Below are 27,994 nucleotides of genomic sequence, written 5' to 3' on the forward strand. Positions count from 1 at the left end.
CCTCATAATACTGCCCAAAGGAAAATACTCACATTATCAAATGGAACAAAGTTTCTGAGTCTATCTCAGAATTGAACCTTTCCTTTTTGCCTAGATTTAAAGAGTACTTGAAAATAACAACAAAAGAATTTCTTGTTCGACAACATTTAGTTCACTCGATAATATTCGAAAAAATGTATTTCAACTGTTTGAGTCCCCAAAAAAAGAAAAAAAAAGAAATTCTGGCCAGCAAAAAGTTTAGAGAGCTCTATATGTGAAAAGATGGCAAAGGTGGATTTAGTGTGTGATACTCAGAAGGATCCAGGAGAGGGCGCACTAGCAGCAGCGGCAGTCCTCAGCTGTCTCCATGGCAACAACATTCCCCCCAGTCTGGCACGTGTCCATGAACTAGCAAGAAAATAATTTTGTAAGTAGGCAAGCAGTAGCTACAACACACTCTCAGCATTTAAACTCAGTTATAAACATTACAATGAGTTTGATACACAAATTACAAACGTAGCTGAGAAAAAATACACACCAAATTATGTTTATAACTCCAAAATGTGGTTAAGAAAATTATATCACATAAAAAAATACACATTTATGAAGTTTGAGTTGTACATATTAAACTAGCAGCCTGTGGTGGCAGCTTGCATGGAAGCAGCAATTGGCTTAAAATGAAATTAGCATGCTAATAACCTTCATTAAGTTATCAAAACTCAGCCAAAACCCATAAAGAGCATGTCACATCACACTGTGCGTTAAATTGAGTGTCCATGCTCACCTAGCAAGAAAATAATCTTATGAGCAGGCAGGTAGCTAGAGTCAGGGAAAGCAGTACACATCTGCAACTGCATCTGAGCTCACAGCTCCTCCTAGTAGCATAACGCCGAACTACAACGTCTGTCTTAAAGGAGCCATAACATACTATTGCTTTAGGCTTACAGGACATTCTAAATGTAACTTTACACAACAATTAGAGAAAACAAAAATAAAATTAATATATAAATAAGTCTGAAATTACAGCTGGGACAAATTTCTCCTGTAATCTGATCAACAGTGGAAAATAAAAGGAGGTTTCTCCCTCTCTCTTCTCTAGTCCAATGTGGAAATGACCTTGCAAAGCAGATGGATACACCTGTTTCTGTGTTTCTCACTGGTGAATCCATCTTGCAAAGCTCCCATCTGAACAGTTTGGGCCCGGTTAGAAAGTGACAGGATCAATCAGCGTTGAGGGGCAGTACTTTCGGGCGCAGCAGAGGCGTGACGTAAGCAAACAGTGAGAAGAGGCTGGTGCAATTATGGCGGAAGACATGAGCATGGGTTCTGCTAAAGCACCAGTTTTATCAGAACTTGACAACATTTCTTCGTTAAAAGAAGAACAAAGAAAAGCAGTCAATTGTTTTCTTATCAAAAATGACAAAAGTTGTCTACAGTCACCATGGTTTGCGTTATGCAGCTATCTATGGAGTTTTGTCAGTAGCGGTGCACCTCAGTTTGGGGCTACGATGTCACGTGTTTTGTTGCTCTGATCAGCCTGTAAAGATGTGACAGACAGAACGTTCATCCAGTCACCCTCTGAGTTTTTATTCAAAGGCTCTGCTCTTTCCCAAATGCCGTCTAAGGAAGGTTTTTCCAGATGGATGTGTGGAACACATCCATCTGGTGTGTCAGGTTAATGCGTAAAGGCACCTTTAAACAAAGCCAGGACGTCAGTGATGCATCTTCACTGTCTCATTCACTGCACCAGCCAAGGGTGCAAAGAGGCAGGACTGGCTTTCCATTCATTCTATGCTAATAATAACACCAACCCTTAGAGCTCTAAGCTATTTTGTAGCAATTGTGTCTCGTCTGGACTTTTTGTCTTAAAAAGCTTGTAACCTTCTAACCCTGTGGTGCACAGTCAAGCTCTAAACACCCTTTTCTTCAGGACAACCTGGGCTTTAAAGATGTGTGTTGCAGTACTGTCACTGGAATTTTAAAAAAATTTATGGGACAATGAAGACAAAAAAATGGAATGGAAATGAAAACTCGTAAGATTTTTATGCATTAAGCACAGTAAACATTAATGATTGAGGGTTTTTGGCACAAACTTGTTCTCCCATATCTTTGGGACCAACGAATTAGGAAACAATCATCCTGTGACAAAAAGTCTTCCAAATATTCACTTTTTTTTTTTTAAAGTCCTTACGCTTTCTGGACATTTGTTGATTTAAAATGAAAAGACTCTGAGGGACAAATTACAGCCTCCCTGTGTCTATTTCTCACATGAGTCACTCAGGCTCTCTTCTTCAGTTTCTAGGTCTGTGCGCTGTTCAGCAATGCATGACGTGATGATGGAACAGCCTGCCATTGGTTGTCACAGCCCAGTTGCAATGCAGTCTGGGATATAAACAGACAATATGGCGGCCGGCTAAACAGCTACCTGCAGGGACAATTGAGAAATGGATAATGGATAAAAAGACGTCCAATATCAGACGCTCTGTTGTTAATTTAATCCTGAAAGACCACAGAGAGTTTCAGGCTTGCTAGTGCGCAAGGACCTTTAGATCTCTGAGGTGGTTTTCACATTTGATAGTCCAGGGGGACTCAGCTCGGTTTGAGGCTCAAATTGCAACATTGTTGCTCTTTCCTGTGGTTTGGTTTGCATTCACATTACATAGTCAAACGGACCAAACTGTCTGGATAACATCAAGCAGTTACAGCGCTGTGAAAAATATGTGCCCCCTTTCTGATTCCTGATTTTTTTTTGCATATTTATCACACTTAAATGGTTCAGATCTTCAAACCAATTTTAATATCTCACAAAGACAACTGAAGTTAATACAAAATGCAGTTTCTTAACAATAATTGCATGTATTAAGGGGAAAAAATCCAAACCTATCTGGCCATGTGTGAAAAAGTAATTGCCCCCCTTGTTAAATCATGAGTTAACTGTGATTAAGCACAGTTCTTGGAAAGCTGAGTTCAATTTCACTGGCCACATCCAGGCCTGATTACCGCCAGATTTTTTGAATGAAGAAATCCCTTAAATAGAAGCTGTCAGAGAAAGTGAAGTAGACTACAATATCTCAGAAAGAAAACACATGACACGATCCAAAGAAATTCTAGAGCAAATGAGAAACAAAGTGATTGAAATCTATCAGTCTGGAAAGGTTACAAAGACATTTCCAAGGCTTTGGTGCTCCAGCGAACCACAGTCAGAGCCATTATCCACAAATGGAGAAAACTGGGAACAACAGTAAACTTTCCCAGGAGTGGTCGGCCAACCAAAATGACTCCAAGAGTGCAACGACGACTCATCCAGGAGGTCACAGAAGAACCCAGAACCACATCCAAAGACCTGTAGGCCTCACTGGCCTCTGTTAGGGTCAGAGTTCATCACTCAACCATAAGAAAGACACTGGGCAACAATGGCAGCATGGGAGAGTTCCAAGGCCAAAACCACTGCTGACAAAAAAGAACAGAAAGACTCGTCTCATATTTGCCAAGAAACACCTTGATGATCCCAAGACTTTTGGAGAAATATTCTGTGGACTGACGAGGAAAAGTTGAACTTTTTGGAAGGTGTGCGGCCCGTTACATCTGGAGTAAAAATAACACAGCATTTGATAAAAAGAACGTCATGCCAACAGTCAAACATGGTAGTGGCAGTGTGATGGTCTGGGGCTGCTTTGCTGCTTCAGGACCTGGACCACCTGCTGTGATTGATGGAACCATGAATTCTGCTGTCTACCAGAAAATCCTGAAGGCCAACGTCCAGCCATCAGCTCATGACCTCATGCTCAAGCGCTCTTGGGTTATGCAGCAGGTAAACCCCCCCGAAATATATCTGCAAGTCCACCTCTGAATGGCTCAATATAAACAAAATTAAGGTTTTGAGTGGCCAAGTCAAAGTCCAGACTTAAATCCAACTGAGATGCTGTGTTGTGATCTGAAACGGGCAGTTCATGCTGGAAAACCCTCCAATAAGGCTGAGTTAAAACAATTCTGTGAAGAAGAGTGGGACAACATTCCTACACAGCAATGAGAAAGACTCATCACCAGTTATCACAAATGCTTGATTTCAGTTATTGCTGCCAAGGGTGGAACAACCAGTTATTAGGTTCAAGGGAAATTACTTTTTCACACAGGGACAAATAGGTTTGGATATTTTTTTTTACCCTTAATAAATAAAATCATTATTTAGAAACTGTGTTTTGTGTTTACCTGGGTTGCCTTTGTGAAATATTAAAATTGGTTTAATGATCTGAAACATTCAAGTGTGATAAATATACAAAAAAAAAAAAAAAAAAAAAAAATCAGGAATCAGAAAGGGCAAAATACTTTTTCACAGCACTGTAGATGTTTTCTGGCACTGTCATCCCAAACAAAGAGCATTAAAAACATCCATCTTCTTTCACCTGTCTTTTTCTCCACATAAGCAATTAAAAAACACAATTTATGCTGTCTTCTGGATTTAAATCTACATTCAAACTGTCTCAGATGGTGCAACATGTTACATGTTAATAGTGCACGGTGGTTTGGTTCCAATAGGCTACGTTTAACTTACATAGAGCTGCTGCAACCAAGAAAAGACTATCATAAAATGATTATTAGCCCTGATTTCAGAACTATTAAAGGAAGTCTTCCCATGAGCTACTGTGGATGAATTAGTCATAAACACAAATATCTAATCAGCCAATCACATGGCAGCAACTATTGCACTGAGTCATGTAGACATGGTAGAGGTTATGTGCTGAAGTTCAAATCGAGGAACAGAAGGAGATCGAAGGGGATTTAAGTGACTTAGAATGTTTTATGGGGGTGCATGTTGACTAAAAACAGTTGTTATGACCATCTTATCTGTCCTTTTGTTTCTTTATAGGAACATCGTGAAACGAGCCCAGGCAGCTCTAACCAGGAGGATCAAATCCAAAAACGTTTTCCCTGTCACCTCTGTGGGAGGACATTTGGAAAAAAAAAAAACACTGGAAGCAACACCAGACAATCCACACCGGCGAAAAGCCGTACTCCTGTGACCAGTGTGGACAATGTTTCAGTCAGTTAGCTCCTTTACAACACACCAGAGAATCCACACTGGTGAGAAGCCCTACTGCTGTGAATGGTGTGGAAAGTTGTTCAGTCAATCCGGCAATCTGACTGTTCACAAACGGATCCACACTGGAGATTAATTAATAATTTGTCAACAGATATCATATCAGTTCCAAAAGTTAGAATTAAAATGTACCATTGCATCAAACTCAAGTTGCTGTTTTTCATTTTCTCCACTGCCAAAGCTACAGCATTAAAAATACATGATAAACACTAGGGCTGTAAAAGTTAACGCGTTAATATCGCGTTAACTCAAATTACTTTTAACGCCGCTAAATTTTTTTGTCGCACGATTAACGCATGCGTGTTCTGTATGATCCTCGACCCATCCCGTAGTTTGCCAGACGAGGAAGTGGCGCTATCGTGATGTAGTACAAGTGAGCAGAAATGGATAAAGGACAGAGACTTTTGAATGACAGGTTCAGCTTTCAGATCATGTCAGATAAAACTGAAGTTATTTTCTCCTACTGTCGACATGAACGGAGTTACAGGAAGTTCGTAGAGTCTTATATAGTCCACACCACTCGCTAGCCATGCACACCGCTAATGCAGAGAGCCTCCCCCCTCGTCATGGTGGATTTGTTTACAATGTAGACAGACAACTCTGCAGGGATGGACTCGCTATCTGGCATACCGAGCATTTCCCGGTGTGCCGACGCACTTTTGGGCCAGTATGATTTATTCATTTATTTAGGCTATTATATCTGTCATGAACCGGCACCACAGCTGCGCTATTGAATGTTGACTGGTCTGATCACGTCTCCTAAAGGTCCGCTCTCATCCCCACGCAGCTCCTGCTTGAAAATGAAAGCATTCGGAAAAAAACTAAACTTACTAAAATGATCAACTGGAACTGTGAATAAACGCCAAATTTAAATAACAGTCAATCAAGATGCTGCAAAACTGTCAAAGACTCTGCAGTCCCTATAGGAGATTGTCTGATACATGGTGAATGTACAGCTGCATCATGATGTGGAGCAGACAGAGCAGCAGAGGCTGGTGTGTGACAGGAGAGCAGAGGTTAGTGAATGAGCTCTGTAGAGTATCACAATATAAGCTGAAAGCATTATTAGACTGTGGGTCTCCTTTATTTAGGAAGAAAAAAATGGATTTAGATTAAATCGGTAGCTCTTCTATGATCTGAAGAATGAAGAGATGGTTAAGTCCTCTTAGTACACCTTAAAAGTTCTCCACTGAGACTTTTTTTACATTGTGTGTTCATGAGTTTTGAAAAGAGGCTTCACATGTGTGTTTATTGACATCATTCCAGTAAATCTACTGGACTGATGACAGTCATTTCTTACTATCAGCATTTATTTTACATTTGGACTACATTTTTTAGTTTGAAAGTAAAAATATGATAAATAATAGCAGACATTTTTTAAGTAATTACTTGCTTTTTCTCTTGAGCAGGGCAGATGTGTCCACCTTACTCCTATCAGAACAGTGAAACACCATTAGATGTGTCTGTGCCTTACTGCTGAGCTCTCAGCAGAGACTTGACTTCTTTATGTCCATGTGTGATGATGAGATCTGTTGTTTGGTGTTCCGCTGCTGAGAACAGAGGAGTTAACTTCTAGGAGTCTAAAGTTTGACTCTACATTGTGGTATTATTCAGTAATGTTACATTAAGGTCAGTATCTCCAACTGTTGTGGCTTGAGTTTACCATTTTATGCTCTCAGCATATTTTTGCAGCCTTCAGTATCTTTGAGCTCAGACTAGAGAATTTTCTGGACTTTATCTGTTGTTTTGGGTTGTTGACATGAACAAACATTTGCATAAAGAAAGCATTTTTGTCCACTTGTGTTGATAAGGGTATTCAAATCTTGAGAAATAGTACTGTAAGGTACATTTAGAATAGACAAAAAAAGTGTGATTAATTTGCGATTAATCGCGAGTTAACTATGGAATTTAGGAGATTAATCGCAATTAAAACTTTTAATCTATTGACAGCCCTAATAAACACACATGCAGTCATGAAAGAAAGTATTGGCACCCCTGGAATTTTTCCAGGATATAAACCATTTCTCCCAGAAATTGTTGCAATTACAAATGTTTTGGCGTACACATGTTTATTTCCTTCATCCACATTGGAACAACACACAAAAGCACAAGAAAAAGTCAAAATTGACATAATTTTACACAATACTAAAAAAATGGGCTGGAAAACATTATTGGCACCCTTTTAAAACTGTGGCTAAATCATTTTATTTCAAGCATGTGATGCTCATTTAAACTCACCTGTGGCAGTAACAGGTGCTGGCAATCTAGAAATCACACCTGAAGCCAGTTAGATTTTTCTTTTATTTTCGGCTCCTTCCTCTCACTGTTTATCAGAGGACAGGAGAAAACACACCGCAGACTTTCGCAGCACAAATGTTTTTTTAGAACCTATATAATTTATCCGCAAAACCATGTTGCTGCTTATGTGTCTAGAAAGGCACAACAAAATCCACTTCAGAATTATTCCCATTCTCATGCTGTTTATTTACGTCACCCTTAATGTGTAAAGGCTTTTAGGCCCATTTTTGCCACCTGCAACCTCTTTCTGTCACACCCTTGACAAAGGGGAGAAATAATCACCAGAGTGATTCTGTGCTGTTTCCTCATTAACAGCTTTTAGTAGAATTCTTTAAACACATTTACAGATAATAAATGTTTGACAAAATATGCATTTACAGTGCTTTTTGCAATATAAGAAGAGACAGAGGTAGGTAATACTCATATTTTCTCTAAGCATAAAAGATAAACAGTATAAACTGCAATACATCCTTTTTTTTACTTTTCTTTTCAAGCTTAAATATATTTTAAGTGCTCCAAAAGCTTATATTCCTTGCAAAACTGATGCTAACTGCATGAATATAAACATATCTGAACAATAAACGTCTTTTAACATGTTTCACATGCGAAACAGCAGACTAACACAGACCACGCTACACACAGCGCAGCTATGGGTCATCCTGCAGCTCTGAGCAGGGGTTCGCTTACTAGCAAGATTACTCCTCATAAAGCACGACTTAAATTTACTCAAAACATCATAGCAACACGTCACAAAACTCTGAACATGTTAGAAAGTTATTTTGGACTTGCTAGCTGTGTTTTTGACCATAAACATAGCTGAAAAAGTTGAGTAATAATCACAAGAGTGATTCTGTGCTGTTTCCTCATCAACAGCTTTTAGCAGAAGGAGGAAAATACCGCTTATCCCCCTTGCATTCCTGTCAGGCAAAAGCAAGCAATCACAGACAGAGGTGTTAAGTAACTAAGTACAAATACTTTGTTACCTTACTTAAGTAGAAATTTTGGGTATCTATACTTTACTGGAGTAATTATTTTTCAGCTGACTTTTTACTTCTACTCCTTACATTTTCATGCAATTATCTGTACTTTCTACTCCTTAAATTTTAAAAATGGCCTTGTTACTCCTCTTTCATTTCAGCTTTTGTCCTTAATGGCATTTTTTTCCTCCTTACATTACGTTTACTTTTATACTTTAAGTAGTTTTGAAACCAGTACTTTTACACTTTTACTTGAGTAAAAAGCTTGAGTTGATACTTCAACTTCTACAGAAGTCTTTTTAAACCCTAGTGTAGTTTCATGGACCAGGGAGGTCCTTTGTTGGAAGGTGTATTTTACAGAGTGTTTTAACAGTTATAACTGTTCTGTGCTTTTTTGTTTGTAGTCGTTCATTGTTCTTGGGGACATGTGTGTTTCACAGAAAACGCTGCTTAAAAAATGCATAATGAAGTTTTTAAGGTTATCACCCTCAATGTTAATGGCTTGACAAGTCCTATCAAGAAGGGCAAAATGATATCAAAAGCAAAAAAGACAGGGCAAAAATTATATTCTGGCAAGAAACTCACTTAACAAATCAAGAGCATGAAAAAATAAAGAAGATGGGCTTTAGACATACTTACTATTCATCTTTTCAAACAGGGCGCAAAAGGGGAGTAGCTATTTTAATACCAAATTCGGTCAGCTTTGAACTCCTGTCTGAAATCAAAGATAAGGAGGGCAGGTACATCATGATAAAAGGTAAATTAGATGATAGAGAGGTGACCCTGTTAAATGTTTATGCACCTCCAAATAGTAATAGGGGATTCTACGAGAAAATAATTGACTTAATTGATTTCCAAACAACTGGAGTTATGATTTGTGCAGGAGACTTCAACATTATTCTTAAAGGGATACCTCAACATTTTGGCAAATTTGCCCATTGCCATAATCCCTATAGTCTTGGTAATAGGTTAGTTTCCTTTAGTTGTCAGTGCAAGCTATTTTTAGATCGGTGCTGCCAACTCAATGTAAAGCAGATGGTATTCCGGCTTTCCCTCATCAAACTCATCAAATACACAACCCAACAACTCCAAAACGCTCTCGTGGACAAGTTGTAACCTGCACATTCACCACGCTATGAAATAATAACATTTAATTATGTAACTTTACGATGCATGAAGCAAATACTCGGAACTATTTCTTGAGTAAACCACTGGGCGGAGTGACACAGTGCAGCAGCCATGTCTGGAGTGTAGTTCCGGCTTTGCATTTAGCTCCGTCTCATAATGTTCCATGATTGTTTCATATACATGGAGAATAATGATGATGGGAATGTGAACCCGGTGATACTCTGGGATGCAGCAAAAGCAGTCCTACGGGGTAAAATTTTATCAGAAGCAGCATATGTTAAAAAGGTAAAAGCACAAAGACTCCTGGACTTGCAAAAACGACTTCTAGATCTTGAACAACATAGAAAAAATAGCGATCAACAAATACTCTTGCAAATGAGACCAATTAGACAAAAAATAGATAAAATCTATAGTGAGGAAATAGAGAGGAAGCTCAGATTTACCAAATCCTAGGTTAAACCTGCTGCAGGGGCTGAATTTTCAAACAATTGTAGGGGGCGCCACTGAGCCAAAAGACCACGCCAACCCAACACTCATCCTAACAATCATCTTGTTTTGCTACTAAGTAGTAAGTAAGTTTTCTGCCAAGTTTCATGGCTTTACAAGTTTTGTAAGCACTAGATAATTCTACTTCCTGTTATATGGCGTATGAAAAATTGTCAGGGCACACCATTTTAGGTAAGGACTCTTGCCCTTCAAATTTGAGTAATGCCAACCTTGAGGGATGTGCCTGGGCTAATTTCAGCAGGATTTGGCCAATTCTGTAATAAACAGAAATTTTTTAATGAGCATCAGCCACTTTTATCACACGATGAAGCATTTCAATTTAAGGGGCGTATTAGGGGGGTATTTTTCACAAAGTTAATCCACTTCTTTAGTCCTTCCTGACACAAATTTCAAGTGGATATCTTGGATAGTTTTCAAACAGTAGCTTACACCTTAAACCTTGACATTTCCTGTCACCACTAGGTGGCGCTTTGATCTGTAAAAAATCTGACCATATGAATGGATGCGGGCCATGACTGTCAATACACCTTAGCAATTTGAATCCAATTGGACAATGCATGGCTGAGTTATAAACTACTTCCTGTTTACCAGAGACATATGCAAATTTGAGGGCTCGCCATGGCCACACTTTTCGACTAATGAGGAAACCCCGAATAACTTTTCATCAGCCATGTCTCATCTACGTCTGTGCCAAAGTACAAGTTGATCGGATGACATCCCTCAGAGGAGTTAATCCAGATATGACCCCTGGAACAGGGCAAAAATACCCCAATTTTTGCTAATTTATTCAAAATGGCGGATGCCCAAGCCGAACCACACACAATATTTCATGAACCTACAACAATGTCAAAGGAGGGGGCTTCAACTTTGAAAACTGGTAAGGGTCGCTATTTTAGCAATTCTGAATTTTCATGTTGGAGACCCAAAAAATATCAACATTTTCGCAAGACCGGACACACCTGCCAAGTTTCTTGCGTTTTTGAATATGTTAAGGGCCTCAAAAGTCCACACAATGATGGAAAATTGCACATCTCGAGCAAAAACAATTAGGTCCTTGCACCACTCGGTGCTCAGGCCCTAATAATAATAATAATAATAATAATAATAATAATTAAAGCGTTTTGATTATTTTAAAAGTAATACAAAAACCATTTACAACAGACTGAAATATAAAGAGCTGTATTGGTGAAATCAAACTATTTCTCAACCTCTTTAAGGACATCCATATTTCTCACAAGATCTTGTGCCAAGGGATCTCGTCACACCCCTACTTGCAGCTGATATTTACAGAGCAATTTTAGCTGATACCGATATCAGTACTGATATTTACATGGAGTTCAGACCAAAAGGGGGGGGGGGGTTGTATCTGATCAGGATGTCTCCTGGGCGCCTTCCTGTGGCCTCAGTGGAGGGATTATATATCCCATCTGACCAGGATGCACTTCAAGATTCCCAAATGGATGGATGGATGGATGAATAGATGGACAGATGTGGGCCTTTAGCAAGGCAAGCTTTCAACTTTTACTGTAAATTTGGGCTGAAGGATTTTGGAAAACAATCTCGTTGCAATCTTTCGAGTAGCTTTCTGTGTAAAACAGAATATGAGAAACTGCTAACTGACAGTTCCTAAACTGCTTGAATTATCAGTCTGAACAACGTTATTAGCTTTGGTGACAAACACACCAGAATATCAAAGATTTCTCACACCAAAGTGTGAATGCATCTTATGCCAACCTCAAATTGTGCTGGCATGATGGGAATTTATCATAAGGTAAACCCCGGTGCAACATTACAGCTTCATTTCTGTGGTTTTGTCCTCATCCTCTCAAGAGCATGGTACTTTTTCTGTGTTCAGGATGTCTTGTTTTTCAGGACTTTCCAACATGCCAAAAGAAAATTTAAGAACAAAACATTCAAAAAGAGGACAAAACAATCTACTTTTAAAGCAGCAGCAAAGGCCAACAGTACTGCTGCAGGGTATGTGTTGACAACTCCTCCAACTATCTTGAGAACATCGGTAGTCGTCGTGGTAATGTTGCCTTCAGGGTCCAGGCTAGTATCTGCAACACTAGAACGCTGACAGGCCGACATAGCTTTCTCACCTCCACCTCTGTTTGATTGACAGCTTCATTCAAAAACCTGAGAGAATCCCCATTAATGCACTTCAACGGAGCAGAGCTGAACACTTTGATTTAATGAGAAGCTTCACTCGCTGCGTCTCTTGTCCTACACCCCAAACTCTCCTTTTGAAAGAGGATCTGGTTACTGCTGCTGGAAAACAAGGCAGTTTTATCCTCTCTTGTCAATATGACGAGCTGAAAGTGAGTTCCCTGAAAGTGAGACCTCTCCGTTCCACCCTTTTATTTCTGTTTTTAACACCTAGCCTGAGACAAAGGCTGAGGGATGAAAAACGGCTGTATACCTCTGACTGCTTCAAGAGGAGGTCACACAATAAGGCTTTGTGGCCTTTGCGAGCCGCCATGGTTCAATAAAACGCTTTGATATGAGGAATAATGTGTGTGCGTCGAAGAGAGAAAGACAAGAAGAAAGGAGGAGAGATGAAAGAGTCACGTTTAATGTCTGCAACAGTTTGGGGTTGTCTGAAGTCGACCTGCACTTTTATTATGTCCCATACAGTTCAGCTTGTGTCTGAAATAATGGTTATTGTACAGTCTGAAGATGACATTCAATCACATGGTAAGACTGGCAATTATGCTTACCAAAGATGAAAGGCTTCTGATCAGGCCCATTACATTTTCAATGTATAATGATAATATAAAGAATAATATAATGGTTTTACGAATAGGTAGGCCTACTGGAGTGAAAAGGTTTTAAAGCTATTTCATTCTTTTGAAAGAGTCAAATTTTCAATTCTGAAGTCCAGAGAGCAGCAGAAAAATTCCAATGAACATGAGCCAAAATAGTTTTTCTCCAGACTGATCATCAGTTTAATCAGAATTGATGCTTCCATAGATTACTGCAAGCAGTAGCAACTTTTGTCTGTGTTCACCTAAATTAAACTGAAGGGTCAGTGGACCTTCAAGCAAACACAGCAGAAGAGATGCAAATATGACACAATTGGAACAAGTGAGTACATGGACAACAATCAAAATAGTAATTGACATAAATCACCCCTCTTAGGGGTGCACCGATCGATCGGCCAAAATTGGTATCGGCGCCAATTTCCTTAATTTTAGGAGATTGGCGATCTGCCGATCCTTGTAAATAAGATCAGTGGATAAGATTGGTTTCATAGGCGTTGCAGAAGTGTGTTATTCTGTTAGATGGCTTTAATAACAAGACCCTAAAAAGTTGTGTTGTTTTTGTGGGCATATGACACTAAATGGCTTATTACAACTTTAATGGAAGACACATTTAATATAAGAACTATAAACTTTGACATCCTAGTAGTAAAATACAAACAATATCAATACCAAGGCTACAGATATAGTAAACCTCAGCACTATATATATAAAAAGTTATCGGAGATGGCAGCAAACTCTGTTGACCCTACAAAAATACATTGGAAATGTGTTGGTTCTAAAAATAGTTGAGATTGCAGCAGATTGCTTTCCATTTTTGTTCTTTCCATTACAGTACACTGTTCTGATGAATCAGATGACTTTTTTTTTAAACTTTGGTACATTTTGATACTATCAAACTTAAAAATAACAGCAATTGTGCCATGTTAAAACATTTTGTACCTAGAAGTACAGCAGCATTAATAATTTTGACAATTTTACTTTCTTGTGTTTATTGATCAGTAGCAATTATAAGTTGGGCTGGGCAATTAATCAAAATTTACATTAAATTGCATACTGCCTGCTGCAAATTTCCAATTGCAGAAGGGGCAATATTTCTTTAACCTTAAATGTGTCAAAATACCAGTTTAAAACTTTTTTTGCAGCAGACATGTTATAGTCTACACATCATGTAGTCATTTAAGTGTGTTTTTTTAGAATAGTTTCTAAAAAACCTACGTTTCTAATTCTTGAATATTTTTCTAAACCAAAATGAGAATGGCTTATCAATAATTATTCCTTTCACTACAACATTTTGTTCTTAATTCAAAAAATGAGTCAAAATACTTAGAAGATATTTTTCCAAAATTGTTAAGCTCTAGTGTAATCTATCTAATATTGTGTTGGTTATAATACAGAATGATTAATTGCTGATGAGGAAGGAGGAAGATGAGGAACTTAAAAGATATTTGCATATATTGCAATCCCAATGCTGGGAAAAAATGCAATTAGATTATTCTCCCAAATCGTTCAGCCCTAATATGACTGCATGCTAAACAATGACGCCAACTCTGTTTTATTCCACATTTTAAGCATCATCATGCTAACTTTCAGAGCTGTTATCCTTCAGTCTAGTTAGGAACATACTGTATATTCCCTGATGTCAGTGAATCTAAACTACCTGAAGCATAAATCATAAAAAGGAGTCAACTTGATGGAATAAGCATTTATCTTACTTATTTTGATTGATGGGTTGTCATGGTAATGACTTGTCAATCAGACAATGGCTTAAGGCCTTGGTTCCCAACCTGGGGTCCGGGACCCCCTTAGGGGGGCGCCAGAGATTTGCTAAAATTAGGTTCACTCAAACTACCTAAAGTCATGATTAAACCCATATGAATGGTTCATACCAATGTCTTTTGTTAATAACACTTGTGTTTTGCTTTAAACGATGAAAAAGATTCTAATTAATGTGTATTTTGACAGCAATATGTCACTTTTTTCCATGTGGGTCCTGAAGGAGGCGCAGCTACACTTAGATACGTGAATGGGGGGCTCAATGGAAAAAAGGATGGGAACCACTGACCTAAGTCATACCTGCTGTTTCAATACCATCACCATTTAAAAGCAGTGGACCAAATAAACATCATTCTTTAAAACTAAATATATGTTAAAACTCATTGACATCTTTACACTACTAGTAAACCAAGTTAAAAGTTGTGCATATTTTCATTAATTTTAATCATCTTCTTTTCCTAGATATTAAAGTGGCCCTCTGCTGGCATACAGAAGAAATGGAGGTTACACTTCTTTATTGGCTTCACTTTCAAAGACCATATTCTAACTCAGCTTACCTCTATAATCTCTGATCCAAATGCAGGTTTTCTTGTCATTTATTACTGAGAGTAGAAACACAAAAAAAGTACTTTATGTCTGTATGGGTGGACAGATAAATATATGACATACAGTATTTCTCCTGTGGTATTAAGATACGTTTTGTCTTGCTTCATTTAGACCTGTTCACATCTGTACTGATGATAAGAGGGCAGATCAAGTTTGCAGATGTATCAATACATATATTGAAGACAGTATGGTTTATATCTATATAGTTTATGTTGATTTGAAAAAGAAAAAAGCAAGTAGAATGCTCAGTAGAATCTTTTTGAAATGTTTAGGTTAAATTAAGAATCACCAAGTTATTTATCTTATTTAATTTAAGGAGAATTTTCACAGGTTAAGTGATCTTCCAGGTTGAAATTTTAAAGCTGGCTGTTAATAAAAGTGCCTGTGTGACATTTGGGATTTGGCCTATGTGGATTTGACTTGGAGCTTGACTTGGCAGTAGATTTACGTACCTTGTTTTGCACAGCTTGCATATTGAATGACTAAGGCCTAACTCCTAGCTTTCTAGATAAATTCTAGTATCTTTGCTAGAAGTCTTTCTAGCAGCAGATAAGACTTTCTCACCCATGACTGTTTTGATCTGAAGCGTGCACTGCATCATGTAGTTCAGCATCTGCCAATACCTATTGACTTTATTGGCATTTCATGCTCTGTCAATTCTGTGAAATCTGGTTCAACAAAAGGAGTATGTGATTATATATTACTGTGTTGATTTTTTAAGTACAGTTTCACCCTATAATGAAATTCCCTTTTGACTTGCACACTTGGACATTTTCTTCTTCAAAACATTTCAGGGAATAGTGCCACTAACCATCTCTTTATGAACAAAGGTGAGTTTAACAACTTCTACTGTTATCTGCCTCATCAGTGTGTAGCCAAAGGCTCATTCTTTACAATGATTCCTGTCAGTTTAAATGTAATTTTTTAGATTTCATCTCTAAAACTTCTCACAGGCCAAACCCAGAGCTGCCTACACATGCAGCAGAGCTAGCAAAAAAGATATCTGAATTTCCCTATTTCATCTTATCTTTTAAGCTATGCATGCTTTGCAGCTGTACTGCAGTTCATTACTGTAAAACTGCATCACCAGCTTGCAGTTTGCATATGATTTTACTGAGTTGACAGAAACTCTGTTCAATGGTGGTTAAAACAGATTTGGTCAACGACAATCAAAGAATTCCTTTGGGTCAGACATGGAGGATGCAGTGTCCAGAGAGTAATTTCAAGCCTGTCCTAGAGTCAAACAAACAAATCTGAAATAAGCTGAATGGACAGCATGAAGAAAGTGCTGTGTTTTCATCTGAGGCTCTAGCATTAAGGGAGGGCGGAGACTGGTGTAGTCTCTCTCCCAGTGAGAGGAAACCTGAGCAGGCTCAGTACCGCGCTGGAATCTACCGCAATGGCATCTGTCGGAGCCAAAACCTCACTGTGGAAGTTTGGAAAGCAGAGAGGAGTGACAGCATTTCCTGCATCCATTTAGAGTCCCACAATATGGAAAACATTTAGACCTCTTTAAGAAAAGTCGTACATTGGTTTGTGTTGGGATTTTTTTCTGGTGGTATTTAGTGTAAATGTGAGTTTTGTGAAGGAAACCTTTTATCTGAGAACAATAACAAATTGGAAACAGAAGGGGAGTTGGTTTCTTACTTGATTGTGTGGTCTATGGGCAGAATTGTTCTTTGTTATGGATTTGTAAAAGGACTTAAATAAAAAATTTCTATGAAAATAGTGTGTCTGTGTAAATTTGCTGCAGCCATTGTCTCGGTGGTGTGGCTCAGTGCCAGGATAACCAGGCATGATATTTACACTGACCACTATTTGACCACCATATGTCGTATACGTTTTCACTGTTTTTAAACTGTAACTGCACTCTCTTCAAGATATATAGGAAACACAAATGTGACAAGATGGCCATGTGTATCTGATATCATATCTGTTAAAGGCTCTCTGTTTCACTTCTGAATCATGTTCACTTAATATGTGAAGTGTGTTGAACAGAAGACAAAACATTAAGCATTCATAAATCACTTTCCAAAGGAGGTTCTGCTTAACTCAGAAAAAACAATATCCAAACTTCATAATGCTGATTGACTGTGTCCAATTTCAAAGTTTAGCATATTTTAAACATCCCCTATAAAACTCAACCCTTTAAGTATCTTAAGGCTCTGCCTTAACCACCCTGTACTAGACAGATACAACATTTTCTCACCTGTATATTAGAGCTGCACAACATTGGGGAAAAACTGATCATCTTTTCTTTCTGTGATTCCTGTTTTGTTTTGAAAAAAAGCAGAAAATCAAAAATTGTAAAATAAAAGAAAAGTAAATGTACTGATATCACAAATGTACTGATTGATACAACTGTATCAATCAAACTAATACTAAAGTGTGCCTATCTACTGCAGAGCTTCCTGTCGGGAAATAAATCAAACTATTATTTCTCTTTACCACTGAAATTAGGGATGCACAATATTGGACTTTTACAGATAACCGATAAGCTGATAATTACAAATTATTTTTAGCCAATACTAATATCAATACAGATATTTAAATGTAGTTCAGACTAGAGCTGGGCAATTAGTCGAAAAATAATCAAAACCCACATTTAGAGCCTTTAACCAACATAAACCTGCTGTGTCAATTATTTAATTTTTTTTCCATTGTAATTCTCCTTTTCTACTAATGCACCACCCCCTTAAAAACAACTTCTGACTGTGTAGTCACATGATAGGTAGCAAGGTGTTGCAAGGCGTGTAGCTTACTGTAAACCCAAGAGAAGTTCTAGTCATTCCCATCCAGTCCACTAAAACTCAAACATGGAGCTGACTGTGCAATGTGAGCAGCAAAATTATTTTCTACTCTTTATACAACAGCATAAAATTTTTTTTCTGTTAGCAAGAAATTCAAGTTGTTTATTTTGTACTTTTCTAGGAAAATTTGACTTTTTACAAGAAAGACTTTCATTTCAGCAAAAGCCGGTCACACAATACAGGATTTAAGCCCGATTTAGGGCAAGATTTGCCTCCCCCGACGATCGTGGGGGCGTATCCTGAGAGGAGCCTCGTCGCAAATGACTGTTTGTCTGAGTAGTCTGCATATGTGTGGTGTCAAAACGATTGTTTTACTGCTCCAAATCGCGTCGTAGCCTCCAAAATCCCGAATCGTAAATATCAAACACGTTTGATATTTACGTTTGACCAGTGATCTGACCATCTGGCTGAGTTGTCTAGTGTGTGCGTCCAGAGGATTAAAGATGAAAAATCTTTGGAAATTGTCCTGAAGTCTGTGGTCTCCCACAGTTTAAAAATCGTTCCAGATCTGACACTTCACTGGTAATTATAAGAAGCTCAACGGTGGCTTAGCGGTTAGGGTGTCGTAGGAACAGCACGGTATGACCGTTTTTTTAAAGTATTAAATGGAAATAAAGTGGTATGTAGGCTGTCGAGGGTTGAGCTTACATGTAACTACTCATCCAAAGTTAAAATAAGGCCACACATGAAAGCACGCTATAAATCTGCAATAAGGAACGAAGGCTGGTGGTGCTAGCTGCTAATGTTAGCCACGCTGTTGGGAGGATATCAGGCTAACATCACATCCGCTGACACAAAGACCCCGTGAGGGATTTGACTGTTTTCTAGGGATTTTCTCCTCTTTAGACTAGTCAGTTATAAAAAAAAAATTCAAATGAGCGTTTGGCAAAATAGGGAAATAGATGGTAAGAAACATCCTTGATTTAAATTGTTTCAATAAATAATCATAAATTGTTAATCTGTGCATGTTCCTTTCAGTTATTTGTTTTAAAATTATAAAAGTATTTTCAGAACAAAAAGAGTGGGAGGTCGGGCAGGAATAATCATTCATTAATCGTAATCAAGGTAAGAAGTTCAATTTATCGTGATCAAGTGCTGTTAAACAACGCAAATCATTTTCAACACAGCTTTTTCAAAAACCCTAGTTTTTTTGGATGCTTACATTATTCTACTCTGCACACAGAAATAAAAATATTCTAAAAATCAACAACTTTCAGGGTCAAAATTATTAGCCCCTCTGGCTCTAATAGTCAATAGTGTTTCCTTTTTCCTGGATAACAGCCTACAGTCGTCTGATGTAGTTTTCAACACGTCTTCTGAGGAATCCCAGCCCATTTTTCTTTGGCAAATCTCTCAAGCCTCTCCGGATTTGATGGCCTTCTGGCATGGACCTTTATCTTCAGTTCACTTCACAGATTTTCAATGAGATTTAAGTCAGGGATTTGTGCAGGCCACTCAATAACGCTCACTTTGGTCTTCTGAAGATAGTTCTTCACCAGGAGGGACGTATGTTTTGTCGTTGTCGTGTTGGAAGACAAAGCAATGACCCAGACCCAGTCTTGTTGCTGACTGCTTCAGGTTTTCTTTCAAAATCTCCACATCTCCTTCTGTCTTTATGGTTCCTTCCAGCTTGACAAGGTTTCCAGTTCCAGATGCACTGAAGCATCCCCACAGCATAATACTTCCACCACCATGTTTCACTGTGGGGACGGTGTTCTTTGGGTGACACGCCTCTCTCTTCTTTCTCCAAACATCACTAACGTCTCTATGGCCAAAGAGCTCTAGTTTGTTTTCATCTGACCAAAGGAAACGTTTCCAGCAGGAATCCTTCTCCAGGTTGTCCTTAGCAGACTTTCGTCTGGCTTGACATATCATATTTTTTTAGAATAGTTTGCAAAAAAATCTAATTTTCTTCATTTTTGTATGTTTTCTTATTGAATTTGAGAATGACATAAAAATGATCATCCCTTCAATACAGAAATTCATATCCGATTTACAATGAGTCAAAATCATCACAATAACTTTTTTTTTTCCAAAATTGTTCAGATTGTAAAAATTGTAATCACAATATTTGGGGGAAAAAATTGCAATTAGATTATTTTCCCAAATCATTTAGCCCTAATGTAGCCTAGCCTATGTATGCTCTCAACTGAGCAAGACCAACACATTTGTCATAGTTCTGGCAACTATTTTCAGTTGAACTGTCTCTTTGTATTGTTTTGTATTTACAACTGATAAATCAGCAGGAAGTATCAGTGGAATGCACAGATAAGTTTGTTGACTTTTAGGCTGAAACAAGACCTACATCAGCTTAAGTCTTTTCTTTGTTCATTCTAATTCCTGACATTTAAGATATGTTTAAAAGACTCAAGTTTCAGGTCTGAACATGTATGAATATTGGTATTAATGCTTGCATAAAATTCTAAATATCGGCATATCACATACCTGTAAAAACCCAGTATAGTGCATCCCTAGTTCTTATACTTTATTAAAGGTGAATCAGCTCTCATTACTTTAAAAGACTAGAAAAGCACTCGGAGAGCGCAGACCTCTGCCATTAGCCCTATCTCCCAATATTGAAGAATCCTTTAAAAAATTCCTGGATCCAGATGGTGATCCTGGTCACTCCCAAAATCTAATTCGCCAATTACTCCCTCCCCAGTGGGCAGTGGGGTGGAAACACGGTGAGGCAAAGCATTAGCTTCGCTACGTGTGAACTGTCATGGCAGAAGCATTGCCTGCCGGTGCCGACAGATGCACTGACAGTCTCACCCATGGTCTCACTGGACAACTGGAAGTCATGGCAGAGGGTGAATATTCCCCTATTCCTCCCAGCAATGTGAGTACTCTAGCTACAATTCACTGTCTTTCTCTCTGTTACGCTCCGACTCAGCTCCTCGACCGGGCGTGCGTCTTTCAAACTCTATAAACTCTAAAACTTTGAATAGAAACACACTAAAAAATGTTCCTAGGATTGAAGTTACTCATGTCCGCCATCTCCTGGTGTAAAGTGGTAACAACAGTAGAAAAGCACTCGGAGAGCACAGACCTCTGCCATTAGCCAATATCTCCCAATAGTACAGAATCTTTTAAAAAAATTCCTGGATCCAGACGGTGATCCAGATCACTCCCAAAATCATCTCTTGAATTGTCTCTTTGTATTGTTTTGTATTTACAACTGATAAATCAGTTCTTCCTTATGCCATTTCTGACATTTCCTGAAAATTTAATCAAAATCCGTCCATAACTTTTGGGTTATGTTGCTAACAAACTAACTAACTAACTAACAAACTCACCTGATCACATAACCTTGTTGGCAGAGGTAAAAAGTGATTAACTGCCTGTGGAGCTCAGCTGGTAGAGCGGGTGCCCATATGTAAAGGCTACAGTCTGCGACACACTGGTTGGAAATTTTAATCCCGATCAAACACTGTTAGGTGCATGTCTTCCTCCGCTCTTTCCCCATATTTCCTGTCTGCCTTCAGCTGCCCTGTCTTACAAAGGCTAAAAGCTCCAAAAAATATCATAAATAAGTATCTCCACTTGTTCCAGTGATAAAAACTCCCTATTTTTTACCATTACTCATTCTAATTATTCCTGATTTTGGGGATTTTCCAAATGAGTTATGAGTGTCATGCTTATCCAAAACATCAGATTCATATTGTATAAAACTCTGGTCGAGAGAGAAATTATGATGTCTAATAAATAATTGTATCTAAAGGAGAAAAAATGGGAACACAAATTACATGACATGATTTCTGCCAGGAAACAATACAATCACCCTAATTAATTATTAGAAAGGGGTTGAGGTGACAAGTTTTTTATTCCTAAATGAAGCTTATAATCAAAGATGCTTTGTGATTCACTTTGTTAATATGGTATAAGGACAAAAGTTCAACAATTTCAGGAAATCATCAGTGTAATGATGGCCACAGCTCATGTAAACCATTTGAATAACTGCATGTCAGTCACTTTCCATGATTTTTGTTAGTGAATTTCTGCCTCTTGATCAGAACTCTTCAGAGAAAACTGTTGAGTGATTTGAAAGAAAAAGCTCTTTGGGTGATCTAAGGGGTTAAACGGGAGTCGAAGAGTCTCTTGGCTGCTATTCAAGAGGCGAGCAGCTTCAGGCGGTACTGGTCGCGGCTCACAGCAGCTGAAAGAGAAGGCTGTCTCCAACGCCTCCCCCCCTCCTGTGTCTCTGTCTCCATATAATTACACTATGGCTGACAGACATGGTGCTTAAAGTAACAAAACAAAGACGGACTGGAAAATAAACAGCACCTCAGTCATTCATTGAAAGGGCGAGCCTGAGATGTGTACATTGCCCAGTTTTATACTAACAGCTTAGCGCAAACAGGAAACAGTTTGCAGTGAAAGCAAAGCTAAACGTAAAAGTGACAGTCATCTTATTAGTCATTTCCATACTTTTATGGGTTATAGACAAGCTCAACCACAACTGGTGTAATGGTTTCATGTTCAGTACCACAGGTTAGTCAGCTGCCTGGTCTATTTATGGTGAATTATTGCTTTAAGTTTCAGAAATATGATTGTGAGTGAGCAAACAAATGTCTGTGAGAGAGTTTGTGTGTAAGGGGGGTGTAAGATTTGCTGAATAGCAGAAACAGAATAAACAGAATAGTCACAGATGTAGAAGAAATATGGAAAACAGTGGCAAAACTATACAACAAAGTGGATAGTTAATCTATCTAAAGAAAATGGTTGCTATGGATCTTATATGACTAAAATACAAGTCATTAGCTGGTAGGATTAGCTGAAAAAACTTCACACTTTAAACATAGCATCCCGATATTTCTGGCACTTATCTGATTAAGCAAGGTTTGACATAATAACAGATTATTTTGGACAACTTTTGTCATCATTTGTGCTTTCACAGTCACTCATTTTATAAGTGAACAAAAGATACAAACCAGACCAGAAGTTTTCAAACTTTTCAGCCTGCAACCCCCAAATTAAAAGTGTCAGAGACTGTTGACCCCCACTATCTCTGGAGGTGGTTAAAGCATTATGTTACACAAAACCACTCCAACAAACTAGAAGGCCTTTCCAAAAGCTGAGCATACACTGTGCAATTTCAGGCCGACTCTATCACAACCGTGGTGGAAAGTCAGCTCACACCTTGTGACTGAATCGTCGACCATCGTGCACAATATATGTGCTCACATACGGTCTGATGGTCATGCATGACCTGAGCAAGTGAAGTCAGGACAGACTGTGACAACAATCTAAGGAGTTTCCTTTAAAAAGTCTTACATATTGAGGTTGAAGTCGTATCTAGTCATATTCTCTCTCTCTCTCTCTCTATGTACATCTCTCTATATATATCTCTCCATACAGCACCGCCATCTGTGTCAGCTGGAGGTCTGCAGGTAGGCATCTTTCCTGCTTGTTTATTTTCTTTATTATAGGGATGCAGGGCATTAGAAAGTCATTCCTGCTGATGTCATGGTGATTTAAGACGTTTTTAAAGGTAAAAATACCCCCAAGTTGAACATTCTGCTCGGGGCTCTGTTCTTACTGTCAGGAGTGTGTGTCGTATAACCAAAATATCAAAAGCATGAGAAATCAAATTCTTGAAAATGCACATGTGATATCTGTGTGTGACAAGAGCAGCTCACCATTACATTGTTGCTGTCATGTGTAAACTTACATGTTAGGGTTTTTATTAGGACTGCATGGTATTGGTTTTTTATATCAGTATTCCAGTATTTACAAAATAATTTTATACCAAAAACCAATATTTAAAAGTAGTTTAGACCTAAAACTTCAGTCATTAAAACACACAATTCAAAGTTTGAGGATGATCACATTCACAAATTTCATTCCTTCAAATACACTATAGACTGTAGGGATTGATGAATTAAAAAGAGATGTCAGCTGAAGTAAACCTGTTGGTCCAGATAAAACTCCACTAACTTACTTGCTCCTAAGGCCAGTATTTACAGTGGATGTAGGTCAAGGCAGGTAATATAGCAGATTTTTCAATGACCAAAATATCAGTTGTAATTATCAGCAGAAATGTTAATATCAGCCAATACTGATAATTCTCTTTTTCAGTTAATATCTGTCGATATCAGCGACATACCCATTAAATCAACCATCTCAGATGTTTATTTACTTACTTTGATTTCAGTATAAATCTCACCTTATGCCTATGGTTTTACTTTAAGTTGAACTCATTTTATGTACATATTTTTACACTGATTAATGAAATATATAAATTGAAATCATTTTAAAATTTCTCAGCATTTTGTGAGGTATCTCATCAACCTACTTACCTTTGGTGGTTTGCAATCCCCCAGGATTCCCGTCCCCTACTACGGCAACCACTGTTGGAATCATGTGATGGAGCTGAATATGAATAGGAAAAAACAAGCTTTAACGAATTAAACACTTCATAAAAAAAGAAAAACAATACAGCCTGGTTTTTCTCCTTTTATGAACTGCTCTGAGATTTCTTTTGTTATGGCATTTAGCAACATATAAAAGTTGGTTGATTAAGAAAGATAAGACAGAATAGTCACATGTATAGAACTGAAATAAAAGCCAAAATACAAAAAAGCACTACATGAACCAACAGAAAATCATAGTGAACTAAATCAGTCGTTCTCAACCTTGGGGTCGGGACCCCCTTGAGGGTCGCGAGACACTGAGAGAGGGTCTCTAGATGCCTTAAAAGAACTAAAATATTTTTTTAATTAAACTGTTGCCACTTTATACCAGTTTGACCAAATGTCAATCCCTTTCTTAACACTTTTCAACACCAATTTAAGCACATTTTTGCCACTTAGAACCATTTTTTGCCAATTTTAGACCCTTTTCATCACTTTTTCCTGCCTGTTTTTGCCCCTTCTAAACCAATTCGTGCCACTTTCTGCCTATTATTGCTTGTATCAACCACTCTTTATACTCTTTTTGCCAAATTTAACCACAGTTAACCAATTTTTGCCAGTCTATATCAACTTTTCATCCAAGTCCACCTAATTTTCACCAATTTTTGCACTTCAAAACAATTTCAGCCACTTTTTTATCCTCTTTTACCACTTTTTGTGCCAGTTTTTTGACACTTTAACCCATCTTTGTTTATTTTTGCCACTTTTATCTAATCTTTGCAACTTTTAACCCATTTATTTTCTTTAAAAATATTTTTTTCCATTGTCAACCAATTTAAGCTATTTTCAACCCATTTTAATTATATTTTTAAAATAAGTTACTTTCATTTAAAGATGGCTATTTCCTACACAAATTAATAAATAAAGATATTTGTTTCTTTGATAAGAGTGGTTATCATTTAGGTCAAATATAAAATATGATTTTCACAGTTTAACTTGACAATGGACCATGGTTTTGCTGACCTCCATGGACCCCCAGTTTGGCTGAGTCCCAGAAACCTCTCCCTTTATCCCTCCTTATGGACAGCCTTGTCTGCACACAAGCATTCTCGATTGCGCATGTCTGTGTTCAATCACCTTCAGGTACAGTGGGTCAGGGGTCCCCAGTCTCTGGCACCTTTATTCTAGGGTTGCAAGGTTGAGAACCCCTGAACTAAATAACAGCCACCACAGAAAGCTTTCATGGATTTACAAGAGATAGCAGAGAGCAAAAACCGTCAGCAATCTCTACCACAGTTGAAAAGGTAAAGCAGACCCAGCTTACGTGGTAGAAACCATAGATATCTATAATAAAGGCTAGATGTCACTACGGCGGAGTCTCTAATGGCATCACTGGCGGCCATCTTAACACAGGCAAGCTCTCTGGTGGAATCTGTGGTACCTTAGGGAAAGTGAGTGATCTGCACAAACGTAAATACTCTTATCTCGCTGAAATCTTGACGGATTTACAAACGGATTGGTTTCTTACAAACGTTATTAATGTGGCTACAATTCTGGATGTTTAAACATGTTAAAATTGCAGCTTTTCTCTTCAAAAAACGACTTAATCATGCAGTATAGTTGTGTAAGGCTGAGACCACCAGATTTAACTTGTTAAAAAAAGTTTGTTAAAAACATCTGTAACATTTGTAAAGGGAAATCTTGTACCTATTTTTATTGCAAATAAATGTCACATTTATAAAATATTAGGGTAGACTGAGTACAGTAGAGACACTTTTTGCTTCTCCATTTTTGAACAAATATTGCACAAGAACTATACACTGAAAATAAGTGGTTTTTCGTATGCAGTTTAATTTGCTTGTATACTAAGTTATTATTGATTAATATCATTTAGAAGTTGTTTATTTTTTCCACAATCAGGTCATAAACATAAGGTGCATTTTTACCCCATACGTGTACAGTTGAGACGGTACCCTGGTACAGTTGAGACACCTACTGAAACCCATTGATGATGACTGAACATCAATTGTGAATGCAATAAACTTTTTAAAAATGACAGTTTTACAAGACATTTATATATAAATTCATTCCTCTTTATTGGAGTTTTAAAAATGGAATATTATTGTAAACAAGCAATAATAAAACATCAACTGTAGCCTAAATAGACTATATATATTATAAATACTATATTAAACTAGACTCAACAGTCTATCCATCTGTTAATATAACACAGTTCAAGTATCACAAATATTAGATTTTATTTAAATTTTCTTTTTTTGTGGTCTTATTATGACTTGTAATCTGTTATCTTTACGATGCACAACCTAACAGCATGTGATGTACTAGTAAAAGAACTCTATCACAGGTACAGTTAAGACATGTCTCAACTGTACCCGCTAACCATCTTGTGCATTTCTCTAGAATTACTCAGTGACCTAACATGCTAGGATAGCATGAAAAATGTGTGTTTTTAGGGCACGGAATAATGTTTGCAATGATGTAAGTTATGTTTGATGGTCACAAAAGGAAAATGAGCTATTCGTTGTGGAAGGGACATGGTAAAGTGAAATTCTTACCTTAGTAAAAATATTTTTGCTGATATCCTCTGACTGGAGATGCTAACACTCTTCAAATTTCCCACCACCAAAGAGGATGCTAATATGCATGTGCTGAGTAAAAATCACGGCTCAGGCTTGCAGCACAGGCAAAATATTTAGTGTTTCAACTGTACACATGTCTCAAATATACTCAGTCTACCCTACTTATATAATACAATATTTTGAATTATTACATGTTTAAACTAAACATGTAATAATTAAAATTATTTTATCATATTAGTAATACTCCTATTATAAAAGTATACATATATCTCATGTTGCCATTCTGTACGCTGAGTTTTAGTTGCTCATATAGTGATTTGACATAAATACCTTGTGCGTGTGTGTGTGTGTGTGTGTGTGTGTGTGTGTGTATTCATTGCACCTATCTGAAGTCCAACGGGGAAATAGGTGATCCCAAACTTTCGACCGGAAGTGTAACATAATTATCCATAAGTGCAGTGTTATAACTACACCTCTGACGTTTATAACAAACCAACCCGTTTGAAAATCGGTAGAAAATTGAGCAGGTTATGGTTATTTAAAAAGTACATGCACCACTACTACGCAATGTTTTGGGTGAGCGAGCTGACTGTGGCAAGATGGCCGCCAGTGCGGACGTGGGACTCCATTGGCCGGCAGCGCGGAAGGGACATCTAGCCATTACTATAGATATCTATGGTAGAAACAGCGCTTCGCAGCACCTGCTTGCTAGCCCAAGCTAGCATGCCTGCTAGCTCTAGCTAACGTTCACAATGGACACAGCATACAGCAAACACGTTTTATCTCCAGTTTATGATGCTCACTTACAGTTTCGATTAAACTCAGTCTGACAGTGTTGTTTTTTGTCGAACTCTCATCCAGCCTTCACCAGGGGAACAATCTCTGGCATGGTAGCAGTTAGCTCCCTCGTAGCTACCGCCTGAGAAAGTCATCACTTAATATCATCCATGTCAATGGTATCCAGTTCATACTGAAAGCAAAGCGGTCCGTAATTAGCTAAGCACAAACGTTTGTATTTAACCGGATTGCCAAGTCACTATAGGAGTAACTTTTAGAGGAGAAACTGTTGATTAAGCGGTTATGAACCTGTCCCATAAATT

General features: G+C 37.9%; 1 long non-coding RNA gene across 1 annotated transcript; it reads right to left on the reverse strand.

Annotated features, from left to right (window-relative positions):
- Nucleotides 1–235: 235 nt before the first annotated feature.
- LOC121514389 lies at nt 236–27,992 on the reverse strand. The gene is made up of 3 exons (XR_005992295.1): nt 27,702–27,992; nt 24,241–24,313; nt 236–387 (listed from the first exon to the last, which is right to left on the reverse strand). It is a non-coding gene; the product is annotated as an uncharacterized LOC121514389 (long non-coding RNA).
- Nucleotides 27,993–27,994: the final 2 nt, after the last annotated feature.

The sequence above is a fragment of the Cheilinus undulatus genome, linkage group 1 (assembly GCF_018320785.1).
Source record: "Cheilinus undulatus linkage group 1, ASM1832078v1, whole genome shotgun sequence".
Taxonomy (NCBI): Eukaryota; Metazoa; Chordata; class Actinopteri; order Labriformes; family Labridae; genus Cheilinus; species Cheilinus undulatus.